Here is a 19904-nt window from a genome sequence, read left to right as displayed (position 1 = left end):
CAAAAGGTTCTTTACAAATACTTCTGGGAATAACTGTTGGGAGTTCTCCCCATTGTTCTGACGTAGGGGAAAATTCCTCTTGACCCCAAAAATGGCAATCAGTCAGACCCTGAGCGTGTGGGTGAGACCCACCAACTAGATACCTAAGAAAGATTTCTCTGTAGTAATTCAGAGCCCTCCCCATCTAGTGTCCCATCTCTGGCCATTGGAGATATTTGCTACTAGCAGTCACGGATGGGCCATATGCCATTGTAAGCAACCTCATCATACCATCCCCTCCATAAATTTATCAATCTCAGTCCTGGAACAAGTTAGGGATTTTTGCCCCCATTACTCCCCTTGGAAGGCTGTTCCAGAACTTTACTCCTCTGATGGTTAGACACCTTTGAGTAATTTCAAGCCTTAATTGAAATCCTGACAGCTTAGGCTGGGATTTTTGAAAAAGATCTAACAGAGTGAAAAATCTCAGCCTTTGTGAATTTTACAATTTGCATGAATTATATTGTTTATCCACCTATCTGAGCACAGTATCTCAGCATCGCACAGACACCAAACAGGCTATCCTCATAACAGCCCTGTGAAACAGGGAAGGAGCGTTATCGCAGTTGTACAGATGAGGCATGGAGAAACACCATCTGTTGGTGATGGGTGCGGTTGAACTGGTGCTGAATGTGCTTTAACGGCAAGTGCAGACAAGGACAGGCAACATTCGGAAACTTTCTTTAATGCCTACTTGGTTGTTCGCAGAAAACAAAAACAAGGGGTTGTGACTGCTGTTGAAGTGAATTTGTGGTTTCTGTTGAACTGCATGTTTACAGACACAAGGTGACCAAGGTAATATCTTTTACTGGACCAACTTCTGTTGGTGAGAGAGACAAGATTCTGAGCTACACAGAGCTCTTCTTTAGGTCTGAGCAAGGTACTCAGAGTGTCAGAACTAAATATACATGGTAGAACAGGTTGTTTAGCATAAGCAGTTAACACATTCTGAAGGCCCATTCAAGGTAAAATGGCTTGTCACTCCTGCAGTCATAGCAGGAAAAAAATGGGGGGAATAGTGGGTTACAGATTGTTGTAATGAGCCATAAATCCAGTGTCTTTATACCATGATTTTTAGTGTCTAGCAAAATTATGAATTTAAGCTCCCAGGCTCATCTGTTGAAGGTGTTGTATAGGTTTCTTTTGCGGAAGAGTACTGAAGGGTCAGATATGAAGTGATTGTTTTGTGAAAAGTGTTTGCCAATGGGTGATATGGTGTTTTGCCTTATCATTTTTCTGTGTGAGTTCATTCAAGAGCATAGTGATTGTCTGGTTTCACCCACTCGTTGTTATTAGGACAGTTAGTACACCATGTTGTATACACATTGTGACAGGCATGTGTAGGACCCATGGATCTTGAAAGAGTATTGTAGGTGGCGGTATTGATCATTGTAGTAGTGGAGATATGTCTGCAGGTTTTGCATCTGTTATGGCAGGGACTGGTGCCACTTTGAGTTGATGGATCCTGGTGTGTGGAGAACTTGCTTCTGATGATGAGCTTGGTAAGGTTGGGGAGTTATTTGAAGGCCAGAATAAGGGGGGGTCAGGACAAATTTTCTTCAGGATGTGGTCTCTATTGAGTATAGGTTTTAATTATTTAATGATACCCTGTATGGATTCCAGTGTGGGATGGTAGATGATGACTAGTAGTGTACAGTTGGAGGTGTTTTTTTTCTAAATTGAAGCAGGTTCTCTCAGGGTATTTAGGTAGTTCATTCTATGATGCGATCTACTTCTCTAGTAGTGTGTCCTTATTTGGTGAAGGCAGTTTTAAGTGTGCTAAGGTGTGAATCCAGGATTTTCTCCTCGGAGCATATTCTGTGGTATCTGAGTGCCTAGCTGTAGATAATCGTTCTCTTGGTGTGTTTGGGCTGGTTACTGGATCTGTGAAGGCAAATTTGGGGATCTGAGAATGTGGACACCTCTCTTTTGCAGTATTTGCAAATCTGTAGTGCTATCTGAAAGAGTTTGTCATCTGATGGATATTCCAAGTCCACAGCATTGCATGTAGAGATGATCAAAAAATGCAGTTTCCATCCCTTGGAAAATTCTGATGTCTTGACATTTGTTTTTATCTACAAATGTCAAAATATCAAAACTTTTCATGGAACTGAAACTTCCACAGCATTTAGATAGAGAAATATCAACATGTTTCATTTTGGGTTGACATTCATCTGCATCTGCCTGAGCTGCTGCAATGCCTCATGGGAGCTGTAGTTTGGCTGTCTCATTTCCCCATTTTCCCCTACAGGCCGCGCTCTCTTGCCAGACTATATCTCCCATTATGCACAATGATTTCTCCCTCTGGTGGAATTGCCATGATGCCTCATCGGAGTCCCATGGCTATGGTGCATTATGGGAAATGATCTGGGAACTCGGCCCAGAGAGGAAAAAGGGGGGGGGGGCATAAGCAACCTATACTATAAATGCCATGAGGCACCACAGCAGCCCTGAGAGACATAGAAATTAATATCAACCAAACTTGAAATGAATTTTGTCTCCTGTACAAAAATTCAATTTTGTGGAAACTACCTTTCTCACCAAAAACATTTGGTTGGAAAATTCTTGCTCAGCTCTAATTGCAACATACACTTTTGGGTGTCACTCTCAGCAGGGAGGGCAAACCCTGAATGGATCGTGATGACAGAACTCCCATCTCAGTGGTATCTCCAGCCCAGTGTTGAGGCATGTTGCTGGAGTGTGAGGTAGCTTGCCTTGGAGTTACCTAGGCTGTACCGGTTCTGTGAAGAAACAGAGGACTTCACTATCTTGGCCTGTCAGCCCTGGCTTTCAGCACTGGTAAATTCACTTTAAAAAGCGCCTGACACAATAAAGAAAGGCTTTTCTTGTGTCTCCAGCATGGAGGGAGAGAAAACAAATAAGACAGCCCTACTCCTCTGTAGATTGTGTTGTAAAAATCATCTTCATCACCATCATCATCAAAGACAGTGAGAGCTTGATCCTGAGACCTTTCCAACAGCTATGGGACAAAAGTGAATGAATCCCACACACACACACACACACACACACACACACACACACACTTTCTCAAGTTGCTTTTTCCTTTTCTTCAGATTCCTCTTTGTCCCTTGATAGATTGCTGGGAGTCCTTTCCCCTTATGTGGCTAAGAGTCATGCTCAGCTGTGCAGAATGGAAGTGACCTCTGCTTTGGAAATGATCCATATCATGCTTTAAAGTCACCCTCGGGTGCTGTTATTGATTTGTATAACACACCCATTTCACCCCCTCGTGACTGAGTAGGTTGTTTCTACATTCCTTTCAGCCCGTGGAATAATAGGCTGGGAATCAAGACTGGGTGTCCTGTGTGGCAAAGCTGCACAATGGTACAATGTCATTCTGAGCAAAGAGGTGAAAATCATCCCAGATTGCCATTAATACCGGCTGCTCTGTGGGCCCGGGCGGCCAGGAGTTCATCTTGGGGCTTGTTTATGAGTGTTTTTACACTGCTGTGCTCAGGTGCACGCCAGGTGAGTTACAGCAGAGATGTAATGCTGAAGTGACTGGATTTGCCCAGGTGTGGCTGAGATCAGAATCTGGCCCAAGGCCTTTGACTCCATTATATCACATGAAGAATTGCAGCTGCGCCTGGGCCCTGTTGTACCTTCCTTTAGGCCATTTAAAACAGATGCAGGTTTCACACAGACAAGCAGGTTGTGGGAGCCAGAGACAACAGACAGCTATTGGCTTGTGTAAAGCAGGGAAACAAAGTCTCCAAAGCACGCAGATGCTGTAGGAGTTAACTAGCGCCTGAGAGTAAGGCCGTTCTTTTTCCCATTTCATTTTTTGTTTTGCTAATCAGGAAGAGACACAGAAGCCACATCTCCAGCCCCCCTCCCTGCAATGACTATACTGGATATGAGCTAAAAGATCTTTCCAAGAGATCAACACATCTGGCAGACTAATAATTACAAGACAACACCGCAGAGAGAGAGAAAGAGAAAAAATTGAATTCAGTCAGAGGCTGAGCCCCAGAGCTCTGCTAGGAAGCATTTCAAGACTCTCTCTCACACACTACCATCTTTTCTAATATTTCTCTCTCTCTTACTCACTTTGTAAAAACACTGCCCTGAAACTGTGAGAGTTTATTATATACAAATAGACAGAAAAAAACGAATGTTTCATTCTGTGAACTCTCACCTCTCTCGATATTAAGGTGTGTGACGAATGTGCTGGCTAAAGCCTGGACATAAACACACTGCATTTAGCCACCATAGCACATTTTCTGCTATGCTCCACTGCTAAGAGTGAAGAAGGGACTTGGAAACACCAGCAATGGTGCCTTCTTTTGTGTTTGAACAGCACCTAGCATTTTGTGGGCACCACCAGAAACAAATGCTAATAATCCTGTAGGCAGATGCTCCATTTCAACAGCATCCGGAAGCAGGAGCCTGAATATTCCTTGTCATGACTGTTCATGCACGGGCTCTGACCCTGCAAGATGATATACCTGAGGGCATCCCTTCAGCTCTCCAGAACCCTCTGGGACTTGAATCCTCCTCCACATAGGTTCTCCTGTGCAGGTGAGATTGTAGGCTCCAATGTGACTGGCTTACCCAGAGCCAATGGAATAGTATTTGCCAAATAATTTATTCAGTTAGTTTCATAATATTTTTATAAAACTACTTACCAATCTCCCTCCCTCCCTATTACTTATCCAGAGCTGGTTAGACAAGTTGCAAATACATTCACTGGATCAGTATCACACCATTTTGGAAACAACATACTCTGGAAGTAATTATGCCACACAAAATTCCCTTGATTGTAAAGAAGAGGGTCAGAAGTCTCTGGAAGAGCTGCAGTAGGGCTGCTGGCTCCCAATCAGTCATTCCATGATTCTATTGGGAAAACATGTGGAAGTTTCAGGGGGGAACATTCCTTCGCTTGTGCATCTCCAACCTGGGATCTGTAGGGCCCTTGCATTGATGTTTTTCATGGACACAATGAAGTTTGTACTGGGTTCTTAGGACTGAAAACCCTACAAGGAAAACTGAGGTGCTAGAGAGAAATCAGCTCAAGTTATTAACATTTTTATTAATATCCGCCCCAAACTGTTCAATACAATTCATAGATGTGTGGATGAACATTCTGCCCATACCCCTTCCAACAAAACCGAAGGGAGGGCATTATCCATCTGGATTAGCTAACGGGGAGTGATGAGTAATCAAAGGACAATTCTGAGCTGGGATCTTGGACAAGGAAATGCAAACTTCCTAGGCTTACTACAGCTGCCATCAGATAAATTAAGATGCGCATGCTTCTCCCAGGGTGAAATTCACTTCTCTACCAAAGGCCAGTGCTAGACCTATCTAGTTCAATCCACATAAGGTCTATTTGGAGGGCTTAAGTGGATCCATCTATCTCTTTGTTCAGGAATGTATTCCGCCCCGCAGAGCACAATGTATTCGATCTTTTCCAGGTCCTGATGTTAGGAGCGATTCCTTTGATGACTGTCGCCCAGTCCTACTAGAGCTGCAGGTGGACATTCACTAGTCCACTATATTTGGGTCCCAGCCCACTGTGCCCATGTGTTTTTGAGCTTCCTTTGGACTGAGTAGGCTGCAGCACTCTCTTCTTCCCTTGGCCTTTCTGGCACACTTCCTGGGCACAGGCTTTCTGTCAGTTACCCCTTCAAGGAAGTGGGACCTCATGGTCTAGCTGCCCAAGGCCCCCCAGGACCTGCAAGCATGTCTCCTGTCTCTCCCTGTAGGTTTTGTCTCAATATGGAGACAAAAGATAACAGTGAAGGCAACCAAAACCTGCATTCAAAATGGAATATGCGGACCCGTAGGGAGTCCTCAATATCTAACAGAATGTATAAGTGGTACATAGATGTCCCAGATCATCACCTCAGCATTTCAATATCTTCTCGTAGGCTTGGACAGCAGTCCCCATAGGGATATGGGATTCTAGCACCTCTTGCCTGGATCTAAACATATTGACTCAAATCTTTTCTACTGCTGCAATATTGAATACATTTGGCTTCTTACCCATCCAGTGCATTTCAGCTGGCCTGTGAAACCAGCAGAGACAGCTCTAAAGACCACAAGTCCGGTAAGGTAGGGAGACATGACACTACCAGGACCCTGCAGTCTGAAGGCATGATTCAAAGTCTACTGAAGTAAATGGCAGGCTTCCCACTGTCTTCACCGGGTTTTGGATCAGGCCTTAACGTGGTGGCTCATCTTATAAGCAGTGGTTTCTTTCTCCCAAACAAAATCATCCATCAGCTTTTCAAAAAAAAAAAAAAAAAAAAAGTGTATAAACTGGCTTGGTAGTGAAATGGGAATTAATGAGAAAAGATATAACTAACTGGGACTGTGATGACTTTAATGGTGTTAATGCATCCCATCCAATTTACGTGTAAAGTAGACTACTTATCTAGGTCATTGCATATTTGTTTTAGCGTAGGGACATAGTTGGCTTTATATAAATGGCTGGGTTTAGGGGGGAAATTAATATCTAAGTATTTAAAACCTTTCTTAGAAATATGAAAAGGGCACGTTCTTTCCAGTGTGACAAAGTTCCTCCTCTATCTTGGTGGGTCCTGCGCTTATTGGCGGATTTTCTTGCCTCAGAGATTCACCATGTGGGTTGGGGAACAGCCCAGAGACTTTCCCCTCTGGAAGAACCCACAATCCAGGTCAATTGGGAGGTTTGAGGGGGAACCCGGGCCCGCCATCTACTCTAGGTTCCAGCCCAGGGCCCTGTGGACTGCAGCTGTCTATAGTGCCTCCTGTAACAGCTGCATGACAGCTACAACTCCCTGGGCTACTTCCTCATGGCCTCCTCCAAACACCTTCCTTATTCTCACCACAGGACCTTCCTCCTGGTGTCTGATAACGCTTGTGCTCCTCAGTCCTTCAGCAGCTCCTTGCGCCTCTTGCTCCCAGCTCCTCACACTAGCACCACAAACTGAAGTGCCCTGATTAGCCTGCCTTAATTGATTCTAGTAGCTTCCTCTTAATTGGCTCCAGGTGTCCTAATTAGCCTGCCTGCCTTAACTGGTTCTAGCAGGTTCCTGATTACTCTAGTGCAGCCCCTGCTCTGGTCACTCAGGGAACAGAAAACTACTCATCCAGTGACCAGTATATTTGCCCTCTACCAGACTCCTTTATCCCACTGGTCTGGGTCTGTCACACCAGGTACTCAAATGATTCTTTAGAATTAGCAGTTGATTTAGTGACATTAACCTTGAAAGGCCCCAAATCTATCCACCAAATGTAAAACGAATGGAACCGATTTTTCTGGATTGGCGAGGTATAAAATTACATCGTCAGTGCATAATAGCTAAGACTCTCTCATTGATGATTAACCACATTTATTAACAGCAGGTAATAATCCCAAGATGTTATTTGTAGAGTGACTGAGATGTAATATAGTGCTTTCCAAAGAGATCACATCATGAAATGCACCAAAGGTCATCATGCAGCTCTGTGGAAATGAAGACTTAATTCTTGGAAGCACTCCTTCTAGTCTGTGCTATGCAAGTTCTTACAGTGCACCCAGCAAAATGGTATCTAAGAACCTTCCCATAGTGCATTAAGCAATGTGACTAACACCTGTCACATGGATCAGGCCCTAACATTGTGGCTGATTTTTATATGGAGTGGTTTCTTTCACCCAAACATCTGTCCTATTCGCCACGTTGCCCAGCGCTAAACAGTTTTGACTGGTTTAGTCCTGGAGAAGTTGTTTTTGGCCTTGTCTACACTACGAGAGTAGTTCGATTTTACTTAAATCGAATTTTTGGAATCGATATTGCAAAGTCGAACGTGTGTGTCCACACTAAGGACAGTAATTCGACTTTGTGAGTCCACACTAACGGGGAAAGCGTCGACATTGGAAGCGGTGCACTGAGGGCAGCTATCCCACAGTTCCCGGAGTCCCCGCCGCCCATTGGAATTCTGGGTGGAGCTGCAAATGCCTTCTGGGTAAAAAAAAAAGGGGCCAGGGTGCTTTTGGGTAACTGTCGTCATCCGTCCATCACTCCCGCCCTCCCTCCCTCCCTGAAAGCGCCGGCGGGAAATCATTTCGCGCACTTTTCCAGTCATTGACAGCGCGGACGCCACAGCACTGTGAGCATGGAGCCCGCTGCAACCATCGCTGCAGTTGTGGCCGCTCTCAACGCCTCGCAGCTTATCATACAGGTTGCCCTGAGGCAGATGCAGAAAAGTCAGGCGAGGAGGCTACGTCAACGCGGTGATGGCCTGAAGTCTGAGAGTAGCACAGACCTCTCAGAAAGCAGGGGACCCAGCGCCGAGGACATCACGGTGGCAATGGGTCATGTTGATGCTGTGAAACGGCGATTCTGGGCACGGGAAACAAGCACTGAGTGGTGGGACCGCATAGTGCTGCAGGTCTGGGATGAATCACAGTGGCTGCGAAACTTCCGCATGCGGAAGGGAACTTTCCTTGAACTTTGTGAGTTGCTGTCCCCTGCCCTGAAGCGCAATGACACCCGGATGCGAGCAGCCCTGACTGTCCAGAAGCGAGTGGCCATAGCCCTCTGGAAGCTTGCAACGCCAGACAGCTACCGGTCAGTCGCGAACCAGTTTGGGGTGGGCAAATCTACCGTGGGGGTTGTTGTGATGCAAGTAGCCAAGGCAATCGTTGATGTACTGCTGCCAAAGGTAGTGACCCTGGGAAACTTGGAGGCGATCATAGATGGCTTCGCAGCGATGGGATTCCCAAACTGCGGTGGGGCCATAGATGGAACTCACATCCCTATCCTGGCACCGGAACACCAGGCCAGCCAGTACATTAACAGAAAGGGCTACTTTTCCATGGTGCTGCAAGCACTGGTGGACCACAGGGGACGTTTTACCAACATCTACGTGGGATGGCCGGGCAAGGTTCATGACGCTCGTGTTTTCAGGAACTCTGGTCTGTTTAGACGGCTGCAGCAAGGTATTTACTTCCCGGACCACAAAATAACTGTTGGGGATGTGGAGATGCCTATAGTCATCCTCGGGGACCCAGCCTACCCGCTAATGCCCTGGCTCATGAAGCCCTATACAGGTGCCCTGGACACTGAAAAAGAACTCTTCAACTACCGGCTGAGCAGGTGCAGAATGGTGGTGGAGTGTGCTTTTGGACGTCTCAAGGGGAGATGGAGAAGCTTGCTGACTCGCTGTGATCTCAGCGAAACCAATATCCCCATTGTTATAGCAGCTTGCTGTGTGCTCCACAATCTCTGTGAGAGCAAGGGGGAGACCTTTATGGCGGGGTGGGAGGTTGAGGAAAATAGCCTGGCTGCTGATTACTCACAGCCAGACAGCCGGGCGATTAGAAGAGACCAGCGGGAAGCGCTGTGCATCCGGGAGGCTTTGAAAGCAAAGTTCCTGAGTGAGCAGGGTAACCTGTGACTTTAAAGTTTGTGTACAGAGAAGCCGAACCTGCCCCCGTTTCTTTACCCAGTTCATGTTGACTATCCTATCCAGTTACATACCCCCTTCACCCCACTTCCAACACACGTTTCAAAATAAAAATAGTTCTACTTTGTTAAAGCACACCGTTTTCTTTAATACTGTTTTCGCGGGAATTTTTTAAAACTGGGACGCAGACTGTGGTGCGGAGCGGGTGTAGTGTAGTCGCGCGAATGCAGCTTCTAAACTCAAGGACTGACAGGCTCCGCTGCGGTGGGATGGTTGTTTCAACGGAGCCTGTCACCCCTCCTGATAGGGACTGTGTGTATGGGGGGTCTATGTGACTTTGTGGCAGGGGGAGGACGGTTACAGATCCCCTGCTGTGTGGCTCTGTGATCCTGCCTAAGGACCGCCGCTTAAGATCTCTAACTGCCCTCCCCTGCCACAAAGTCACAGAGCAACCCACCCCCCACCACATAACATGAAAACAACCTCCCAGACTAACCAGGGTAAGTAGTCACTGCATCACTGCACTATGTATGTGCCCTGCTGCTGTGCCTGCCCCCGACTATGTACCCTGCCAAAGGTGACTGTCCTGTCCAATTACCAACCCCCTTTCCCCCCCTCCTCCAAAAGAACATGATGGAAACAGTAGTTAACAGAAACATATTTTTTATTATCAACTACACATGGAACTGGGAAGTGAAACTTGGACGGGGGCTTGTGTCAGGCGGGAAGGAAAGAACTTGTCAAACTTTGGGGAATGAGAGCCTTCTGCTGCTCGAGCTCTCTGCAGGGGTGGAGTGAGAGTTAGCAGGGACTCTGCCGCCTCTCCTTCTGTGCACTTTGGGTGAGGGGAGTATGGGACTTGGTGGCGGGGGAGGGCGGTTAGAGATGGACTGCAGCGGGGCTCTGTCCTCCTGCCTCCGTTCCTGCAGAACATCCACAAGGCGCCGGAGCGTGTCCGTTTGCTCCCTCAGTAGTCCAAGCAGGGTTTGAGTCGCCTGCTGGTCTTCCTGACGCCACCTCTCCTCCCGATCCATGTTGGCTTGGTGCATTCGGGTCAAGTTCTCCCACCACTGGGTCTGCTGTGCTGCCTGGGCTCTGGAGCAGGCTATAAGCTCTGAGAACATGTCCTCCCGTGTCCTCTTCTTCTTATGCCTAATCCTCCCTAGCCTCTGGGAGTGTGATGACAGGCTAGGTTGTGAGACAGTCGCAGATGGGGCTGTGGGAATGGGAAAAAGGGAGTGAATTCCTCAGAAAGATAAATGTAGTTGTGAACAAAGAACATAGTCTTTCTCTGTGAACAGGACCATGCACAGCACCTATCACATGCGCACTCAGCACAAGGTCGAATTCTCGGCCTTCGCATTCAGTGTCTGGGGTTTTGCAGAGCACATTTGAGAACCGTGTCAGGACAACGGAATTGCTCTTGCACGCAGACATGGTAAGCCGTAGATTCGTGGCAGCTTAAAACTTTAATATTAGCAATGGCCTCATTTCACATTGAAATCAATGTCGGTCCCTGCTGCCAGCAATCCGGCAAGCAGGAAGTCTGCTCCTGTGCCACACCCTCGCGGCTGTCCCCGGGAACGATCCCTTTCGGCTGCCCCTCTCCCGCCTCCACCGCGTGGCTGCAAACCAGCGGTTACAGTTCTGTAAAGGAACGGTAAAGCAGTCCCAACACTAACATTCCCCTACCTCATTCAAAGCAGGTCATCATGAGCGACATCACCCTCATGAGGATCTCTGAGAGCGACAGACAGAGAATGCTCCGGGAAAGCCTCCAAAGACCAGGGCCGTATGCCGCCATGCTGTGCCAAGCAATGATTCCGGAGTACTTGCTAGTCTCGTGGCGCGGCAACGTGTCCTACTACGGAGGACCCAATAAGGCCGCTCTCCCCAAGAACCTAATGCAGCGGATTTCAAATTACCTGCAGGAGAGCTTCCTTGAGATGTCCCAGGAGGATTTCTGCTCCATCCCCGGACATATAGACCGCATCTTACTGTAGCTGCAGTAGCAGGGACTAAACAGTAGAGCGGCTTGGGCAGGACAATCATGCAAAACCGGACATTGCTAGATTTTTTTTCAATAGTTGCACTGCCCATGACTGAACCGTAAAGTTAATCAAACTAATCATGAGAAACCCATTTTTTAAATTGTTAATATTCATGTTCTGTTACAAATAAATGTTTAGATGTTTACAACACTTACTGGATGATCCTTCACCAGATTCTGTGTCCGGGGTAACGGCTGGGGAGGGTTGGTAGGGGATCTCTGTAAGGGTGATGAAGAGATCCTGGCTGTCGGGGAAATCAGCGTTGTGAGCGCTGTCGACTGCCTCGTCCTCCTCATCTCCTTCCTCATCTTCCCCGTCCGCTAACATGTCCGAGGATCCGACCGTGGACACTATCCCATCCTCAGAGTCCACAGTCAGTGGTGGGGTAGTGGTGGCGGCCGCACCGAGGATGGAATGCAGTGCCTCGTAGAAACGGGATGTCTGGGGATGGGATCCGGAGCGTCCGTTTGCCTCTTTGGTCTTCTGGTAGCCTTGCCTCAGCTCCTTGATTTTCACGCGGCACTGCGTTACATCCCGGCTGTATCCTCTCTCTGCCATGTCTTTAGAGATCTTCTCATAGATCTTTGCATTCCGTCTTTTGGATCGCAGCTCGGAAAGCACGGCACAGCGATGAGATCCAAGACTTCCCGATCAGTCCATGCTGGGGCCCTCTTTCTATTCTGAGATTGCACTGCCATCAGTGCTGGAGAGCTCTGCATCGTTGCCAGTGCTGCTGAGCTCGCCACGATGTCCAGACAGGAAATGAGATTCAAACTGGCCAGACAGGAAAAGGAATTCAAATTCAAATTTTCCCGGGGCTTTTCCTGTGTGGCAGTTCAGAACATCCGAGCTCTTACTGCTGTCCAGAGCGTCAACAGAGTGGTGCACTGTGGGATAGCTCCTGGAGCTATTAGCGTCGATTTCCATCCACACCTAGCCTAATTCGACATGGCCATGTCGAATTTAGCGCTACTCCCCTCGTCGGGGAGGAGTACAGAAGTCGAATTAAAGAGACCTCTATGTCGAACTAAATACCTTCGCGGTGTGGACGGGTGCAGGGTTAATTCGATGTAACGGCGCTAACTTCGACATAAACGCCTAGTGTAGACCAGGCCTTTGACTCTAACAATTGCATGTAAATTGAGACTCAGGCCTCGTCTATTCTGTGAAACATGTAGCTGCAACTGACACAACCATCCAGACTAGAAAGGCAAAGCCTTTATGAGCCATGATTTGGACCTGTTTGAGACCAGAGTAAGTTATATTGATTTAAATTGCGAATTTGCTTGTTTATGTGAGGGGTTATACTGGTTTAGCTACACTGGTGGCTGAGCAGGGAATCTCCACTGTAGACATGAGTGCCTCAAACGTGGTAAACATCACCAAAAGTTACCACAGTGAAATCTGGGAAGCTGGTGATGAATGGATGTCCAGAAAGTCAGTGGAGTGCATTTGGGGTGTGAATTCAGTCTTCAAGGCATATCTGTATTACACAATATAAATAAGAAATATCCTGCCTGTGGGATTGGGTACATTAGAGAATTGGTAATAGATTATAGAGGTTTCCCCCTCTAGGTTGTTGGTTCAAATCCAGCCCACACTCGTAGTGACCTAGAGTCCAAACAGGAGGGCTTGTTTGGGGGTCTGTCTAAATGAAAAAAGTGTGGTGGTGTCCACACCATAAAAACCACAAAAATACCGGTACCACAAATGCACCACAAAACCAGTGATATACCCGAGATACATCGATGATACAGCGGACAGACTGCCTAAACTCCCTCATAGATTTCCACCACAACTTCAACAACCAACACCCATCCATCAGACTCTCTCTAGAACATACCCAGACCAGCATCAACTTCGTGGACACCACAATCAGCTTCAGCAATGGAACCCTACAAACAACTATATAACCACAAATAACCACAAATAACCACACTTATTTTCACAGATCCAGTAACCACCCCTAACTCACCAAGAAATCTGTTGTTTGGCCAGGCACTCAGATATCACAGAATTTGCTCAGAGGAGAAAGTCTGGGATACACACCTTAAGACACTTAAAACCTCCTTCACCAAACAAGGACAATCCACCAGAGAAGTAGATCACTTCATGGAACAGGCCACCCAAAAACCCCAAGAGAACCATCCGATCGCATACCCCTAATTGTTACTTACCGCCCCACACTGGAGCCCACATGGAGTATCATTAAACAATTACAACCTGTACTCGATGGGGACCCCTCCTTTCCTGTCCCCCTTCTTCTGGCCTTCAAATAACTCCCCAGCCTAGCCAAGCTCATCATCACAAACAATCTCCCCACACACCAAGATCCACCAACTCAAAGTGGCACCAGCCCCTGCCATAACATCAGACCCAAAATCTGCAGACATATCTCCACTGCTGCAATTATCAATATCTCCCACAAGACACCTTTCCAGATCCTTGGGTGCTCCACATACCTATCACAACACGTGGAGTACCTCATCTAGTGCACTAAATGCCCCAATTACAACTAGTGGGTGAAACCAGACAATCACTATGCTCCTGAATGAACTCACACAGAAAAATGATAAAGGACGAAAACATTATATCACCCAGGGGCAAATACTTTTCACAAAACAATCACTCTATCTCTGACCTCTAAGTCCTCATTGTCAAAGGAAACCTGCATAACACCTTCAAAAAACAAGCCTGGGAACTTAAATTCATATTTCTTCTAGACATGAAAAATCATGGACTTAATAAAGACACTGGACATATGGCTCATTACAACAATCTGTAAGTAATCCATTAACCCTCCTCTGTCCTAAGACTGTAGAGTTGTAAACTTTCCATTTCCCCTTGAATGATCTCTTGCAACATGTGTTAATTCCTTATTTAGTCCACCTTGTATTTAACTGTGACACTCTGAATACCTTTCCCAGACCTTAAGAAGAGCTCTGTGTAAGCTTGGAAGCTTTTCTCTCTTTCACCAACAGAAGATGGTCCAATAAAAGAGATTACCTCACCCACCTTGTCTCTCCAATATCCTGCGCCCAACATGGCTACAACATGGAAAAGTACTACTGATGACATAACTGACAATCTCATCAAGAAGGCCAGAGACTGGATGACACACAGACTCAGCCATCATCTCACTACTCAAGCACTGGTCCAAATCCTACTGAAGTCAAGAGACAGACTCCCATTGACACCTTTCGAAAATCCAGGTACTTATTTTGATGCCTTAATGGGAGCTCAACTCTTGAAAATCTGACCCAAAATGTGGAGGTTCAGCATTTTTAGAACCTGGTCATTAAAGTCTGCGTGCCTCAGTAAAATGAGAATAATAATATAAACCTAACTTTTCCACACAACACTCCTTACAAACGACTATGAAATACTAAACATTATTAGTGTGAATTTAATTTAGATCCTGGAAATAGTTACTGCGGAAGAGAGGCACAGAATAGGACAAGGGGAAGAGTTCTTTTCACGCTAAAAGACAGGCAATGAACTCCTTCTGGGATGGCGACTGTTGGGGGGGAAACTGGAAAGCCTCAAGACATGAGCTCTGATCCTGCTTCTTCCTGGAACCCACCTCTGCCCATTGCAGAAGCGCTGGTGTTTTATGTGTCATAAAAATGCACATCACATTTCCATAAATGCCTGGAAAATATGGAGCACTGTGTCACTCGACAGCACTGCTCAACCCCCACTGACCATGGTCGGGTCATTGCTGCATGAGTGCAGGAAAAGTCTGTCAGTTCTGATCTAAACTGATCTAAACAGTGCAAAGATCTCACTCTCAGCAGGGTTGGGTTGGGTTTTTTTTTGAGATGTAGCAGGCTACCATTGGCATAGGGAATAGCTGCAGAGTCAGTGAGGATTTGATTTTTACTACTAGGCCCTGCTAAAGGATGTATCCTGACTGTATCTATCCTAGCTAGGTACTGTTAGGGCACGGTTACCATAGAGTCTGAATACCTCCCACCCGTCAATACCCCTGTGAGGGAGGGCATGCTATCACCCCCGTTTTACAGATGGAGAACAGATGCACAAAGAGACTAAGTGACTTTCCCAAGGTCATGGAGAAAATCTGTGACAGAGCAGGGAACTGAGCCCAGGTGTCCTGAGACCCTGGCTAGCACGCTAACCATTGAATCATCTTTTGTATCCTTCACTTCCATTGTACTGATCCCCACAATCCGATTGGAGAAATTCACTGGGCCCCCACCAATTTCCATGTGGCATTTCCCTCCCAGCTGCCCAATGTAGGTCAAATTTAGCAATGGTCAAAACTTAACATAATTCAGAGTCTGGGTGTCATTGACAGAAGCACATGAACATTCACAGTTATCTGAACCGTCCCCCAAATTATCTGAGCCTCTTGGCTCTGCAGCTACTCTTGGCTCTGGGGAGGGGAGGATGGCTAGCTCACAACACCTATCTTTGCATGATAACAGTGCCCCTCTCCAATTAATAGGAAGGACTCATGATATAAGGGATCAGATACCTGAAGGCAATGTGCAGAAGCCCTGGCTTTCTGGGCTACAGGATGTCTAGGTGAGGAGGGCCCAATATTTGCAAGTATCTAAAAGAGGAAATGGCTTTAACTGTTCATTGCAGCTGCATTGCACTAGAAACCACCCCTTTACTAAGGAGTGGATTTTTCCCCCCCTTCGGCACACCAGAGATGCTGTTTTGCCCATCTCCCCATGGTAGAAAAGCATGGGGATAAACTGCCCTACTGAAAGGGACGCTTTTTTCTTCAGAGCCATTCGTTCCCCCTCCTTTGACTTATTGACCCGGCACAGTTGAGTCCAGGTTTCCCCCCCTTGTGGGAAGAGTAAATTGCAACATTACTCTCTCCCAATGCTCGGGAAGGGGCTGCTGGAGTAGTAGCATAAAGACCGAGGCGCCTACATGACGCGGGAGGGTTAAAGCATCAGTGAAGTGTGGTTTCTTTAAACAGGGCAGGGGGGCATTTATTTCCCAAAGCCACTTTACCCAAGCCACTAAACTACAAAAGGCTTTTATCATATATGGGGAGGGGAGGGGGATTTTTCATTCAGAGCCCTCCCACACCAAAGCAAGCAGACCTATCTACCGCTCCCGGAGCACCCTCTTTGCTCTAATTTATACATTCCCTCTCAGAGGAAGCTGGATTTGTTCATGCACCCAACTGGAGATCCAGATGACTCATTAGCCTACATTAGTTCATTGCAAGCAGCCTGCTTCTCAGGTGGCTCCATTCCCTCGTAATATCAAAAGCTTTCCCAGGAGCGTCTTGTTGCCAGAAATAGTGGTTTTTAGCCCAGGCCTGCCAGATCCTAAATGGCATCGTGGCTATTTGTCCTAGTCTGCTGCTATAAAGGTTTTGGTCACGGTGCTAATTAGCGCTGTGTGGGTTGGGGTGGAGAGGAAGGATTTTGTCCTGCCTGTGGGCCGTTGGATGGAATAGAATAAAAATTTTGCTTCCCAGAGCAGTGCCTCTCAATGTGGAAAGGGACGCATGAATTAGCCCATGCGCACTTGAGACAAGCGTGCCTGAGCTCACTTGAGACTTGGCCCTAGGTGTTGTGGAAGGGTGACCAATCCTAGCAACTGTGGCCTAATTAATCTTCATGTTTGTAACAGAACATTAATGCAAGTGAGGTTCGCTTGGTAATGAGTTTTGAGATGGAAGTTTTGCAGAGCTCTTATGGGCAATAGAAATAGGGCGGTCAAGCTCTCTGACTGGCTGTCCAAATTCAATCAGTGCCCAGCCCTTTTAAAACAGTGTGTGGTTGTTTTCTCACCTAAAGGACAACCTGGTTTGTTGATTAGACACACTTTTATTTATACAATATCCCAGGGAGCTGGGAATTTGGAGTGGCCTGAGGGGTAGCCCTCTCATTGACTTCCTCTCTCTTCTCAGCATGCACTGAGGGTGCCAGTCTCAAGGGGAAAGAGGCACCTGACTGCTGCTTTGGTGGCCCAAGTCCAACATTTAGGTGCCACTGGCATTCACAAAACCCCTGTTCACCTGCTGCCGTAATCCCATAGGCTCTTAAATTTCCACCGTTAAAGTCCCCGAGGAGTTAGCAGCTGGGCATGCGCTGAGTTGCCTAGGTCCTGACACCACCCAGCAGCTTGCCTTTAAACCCCAGTGGAATTCACAAACTAGGCTTTCCCCACCTAACTGCCTTAGGGGATTGAGCTGGTAGGTCTGCTCTGAGTATGCCTAAACCCGCACAAAGGGTATCAGAGGAGGCAGTGCCTCCTTTATAACACTCAGTCCAGGGCTTAGAGCATTCACTCAAGATGTGGGAGATGCAGGTTGGAATCTCCCTCAGCCTGATGAAGAATAGGGACTTGAATTGGGGGGACTCTCAGCTCCCAGGATAGTTGTGACCTAAGCCAGCAAGGGGGTTACAGGAATGTTCTAATTCTGGTAGGTATGTTCAGGTTCACCAAAGAGTGTCATGTGAGGTCTTAAATGAAAGCCAGGGTCACACTGGTCACTACTATTGGTATGAAATGTATGTACAGATACTATAAAAGGAGTTATATATGTATACTGAAAATATGCTCTTAGAGTCTGTATCAAGGGATGAGTCACAAGCACAAGTGAAAAACACAGGTGTTCTGTTGCACAAGAGATGTTTATTCACCTCTCTTTCTGTAGGAGGTAAATTAAGCATTGTAAGCTAACACAATGGATGCCCACTTACAAAAGAAATCAAAGAAGAGATCTGAAGTCAACAGGGAAGCAGCACACAGGAAAAAATAAGCTGTGGATGGTTATCTTGTCTCTCAGTATAGACAATGAATTTTGGTGAGTATAATAAAAGGTAAGGAAAACACCTTCTTATCCTGAAACTAGGAAGTAAACGGGCAGTGTGTTTACATTCATGAAAATGGGATCTCAGCCAGCCTTGGCTGAAAACACCCCAGAGGACTTTGGGGATGAGATAAACTTCTTAAGAGAGGAGGTTAGCCTGTTTGTTAAGTTTAGTCTCTAGAATGCATGTTATGACTTATTTTGTATTTGTTTCCAATATCCTTACTCACTATCGCTTGGATCTTGAATCTTTGGTAATAAATTAATCCTTGTTTCCACTATAAAGATATCTAAGTGCTGTGATATTCAGTCAGGGGCTAACCTGAACTGAATCACACAAGCTGATATGTACAGTGTTCTTTTGGGGACAACAGACCTGGTATTTCTGTGAATGTTCAGCGGACAAGGGGCTGGGCACTATGGGGGGAATGCGTCAATGGGGTTCAGGGACTGGGGTGCACCTATTGTTAAACTTGCAAAACAAAGTAAGGGCTGGCATAGCCTAGAGGAGAGGGCTGGGGTAACTTTAAGCTGGCAGCATCAGGGAGCTCACACCCCATTAAGCAAAAGCAAATCTCTCTCTTGCTGGAGGCAGGGAGCTAACAAGGTGACTGCCAGTCCTGGGTACCCCAAGAACCACCACACAGTACCTTAGCCACTGGAGTCTTTTTCAATCTCTGATGCTGAAGCTACTGCACTGTATATAAACCCTTACCTATTCATTGGCACAGGGGGACTAAACCCTGGATCTCCCAACTGAGTGCCCTAACCGTTGGGCAACAGAATCATTTTCACTTGGTCTCGGCACAGTGGTTATTTAAGTAGCTATACGCAGCGGAACAGCTTCAACAGGGCAGACTGACTGACACCTGTCTGAGGCTGCCCCACAATCCAGTGGTTTGGGCCTGCGCCTACCACGTGGCAGACCCAAATTCAGATCCCTGTGCTTTATCAAGTAGAAAAATAATTTGAACACAGGTCTGCCACATCCTGGGTGAATGCTCTAAACACTGGACTCTTGGGTAAAGAGGGGGAGAAGGCTGCTGCTGCTCCGCCTTCTCAGTTTCTCACCACAACAAAACTACTAAGCTGGTTTAGAAGCCTAGCGGGCGAATTCACAGCTGTGAATCCTGAGTAGAGTTAAACACCAAACTCCCTTTGAGGGGCAGGGCTAAGGCCGCACCCGTTCCTTGGCATTTCCTGCTGGCTAGCTTAGGGGCTCCGTGCTCAGCATGCTGGCTTTTGTGACTCCCTTTTTTAGGTGCCTAACTCTCCTCGTGCATTGCATAAGGAGTTTGGACATCTAACTCAGGGCTGTGAACTCCACGAGGCAGCAGGGCATCAAAAAGTTAAGTGCTGCTACACTCAACCTTGCAGCATTTAAGTCCCCCTTGTGAATCTCACCGTAACGTTCCAAACATCTTTCACGCCAGCCCCACCCTTCCTTCCTTATGAAACGACTAGTGGCCGAAAGCCCATACTGCCACGCGGGTGTAATTCATAAAGTCAAAATGGCTGGGAATTTAAAAACTGTATGCATCGCCATTCAAATGTATAGCTTCATAGTATGAGTGAGGGTGGGTGAGTGGATGTGTAGTGCTGGTAGATTT

The sequence above is a fragment of the Trachemys scripta genome, chromosome 17 (assembly GCF_013100865.1).
Source record: "Trachemys scripta elegans isolate TJP31775 chromosome 17, CAS_Tse_1.0, whole genome shotgun sequence".
In the NCBI taxonomy this organism is placed as follows: domain Eukaryota; kingdom Metazoa; phylum Chordata; order Testudines; family Emydidae; genus Trachemys; species Trachemys scripta.
This window is presented reverse-complemented; position numbering follows the sequence as displayed.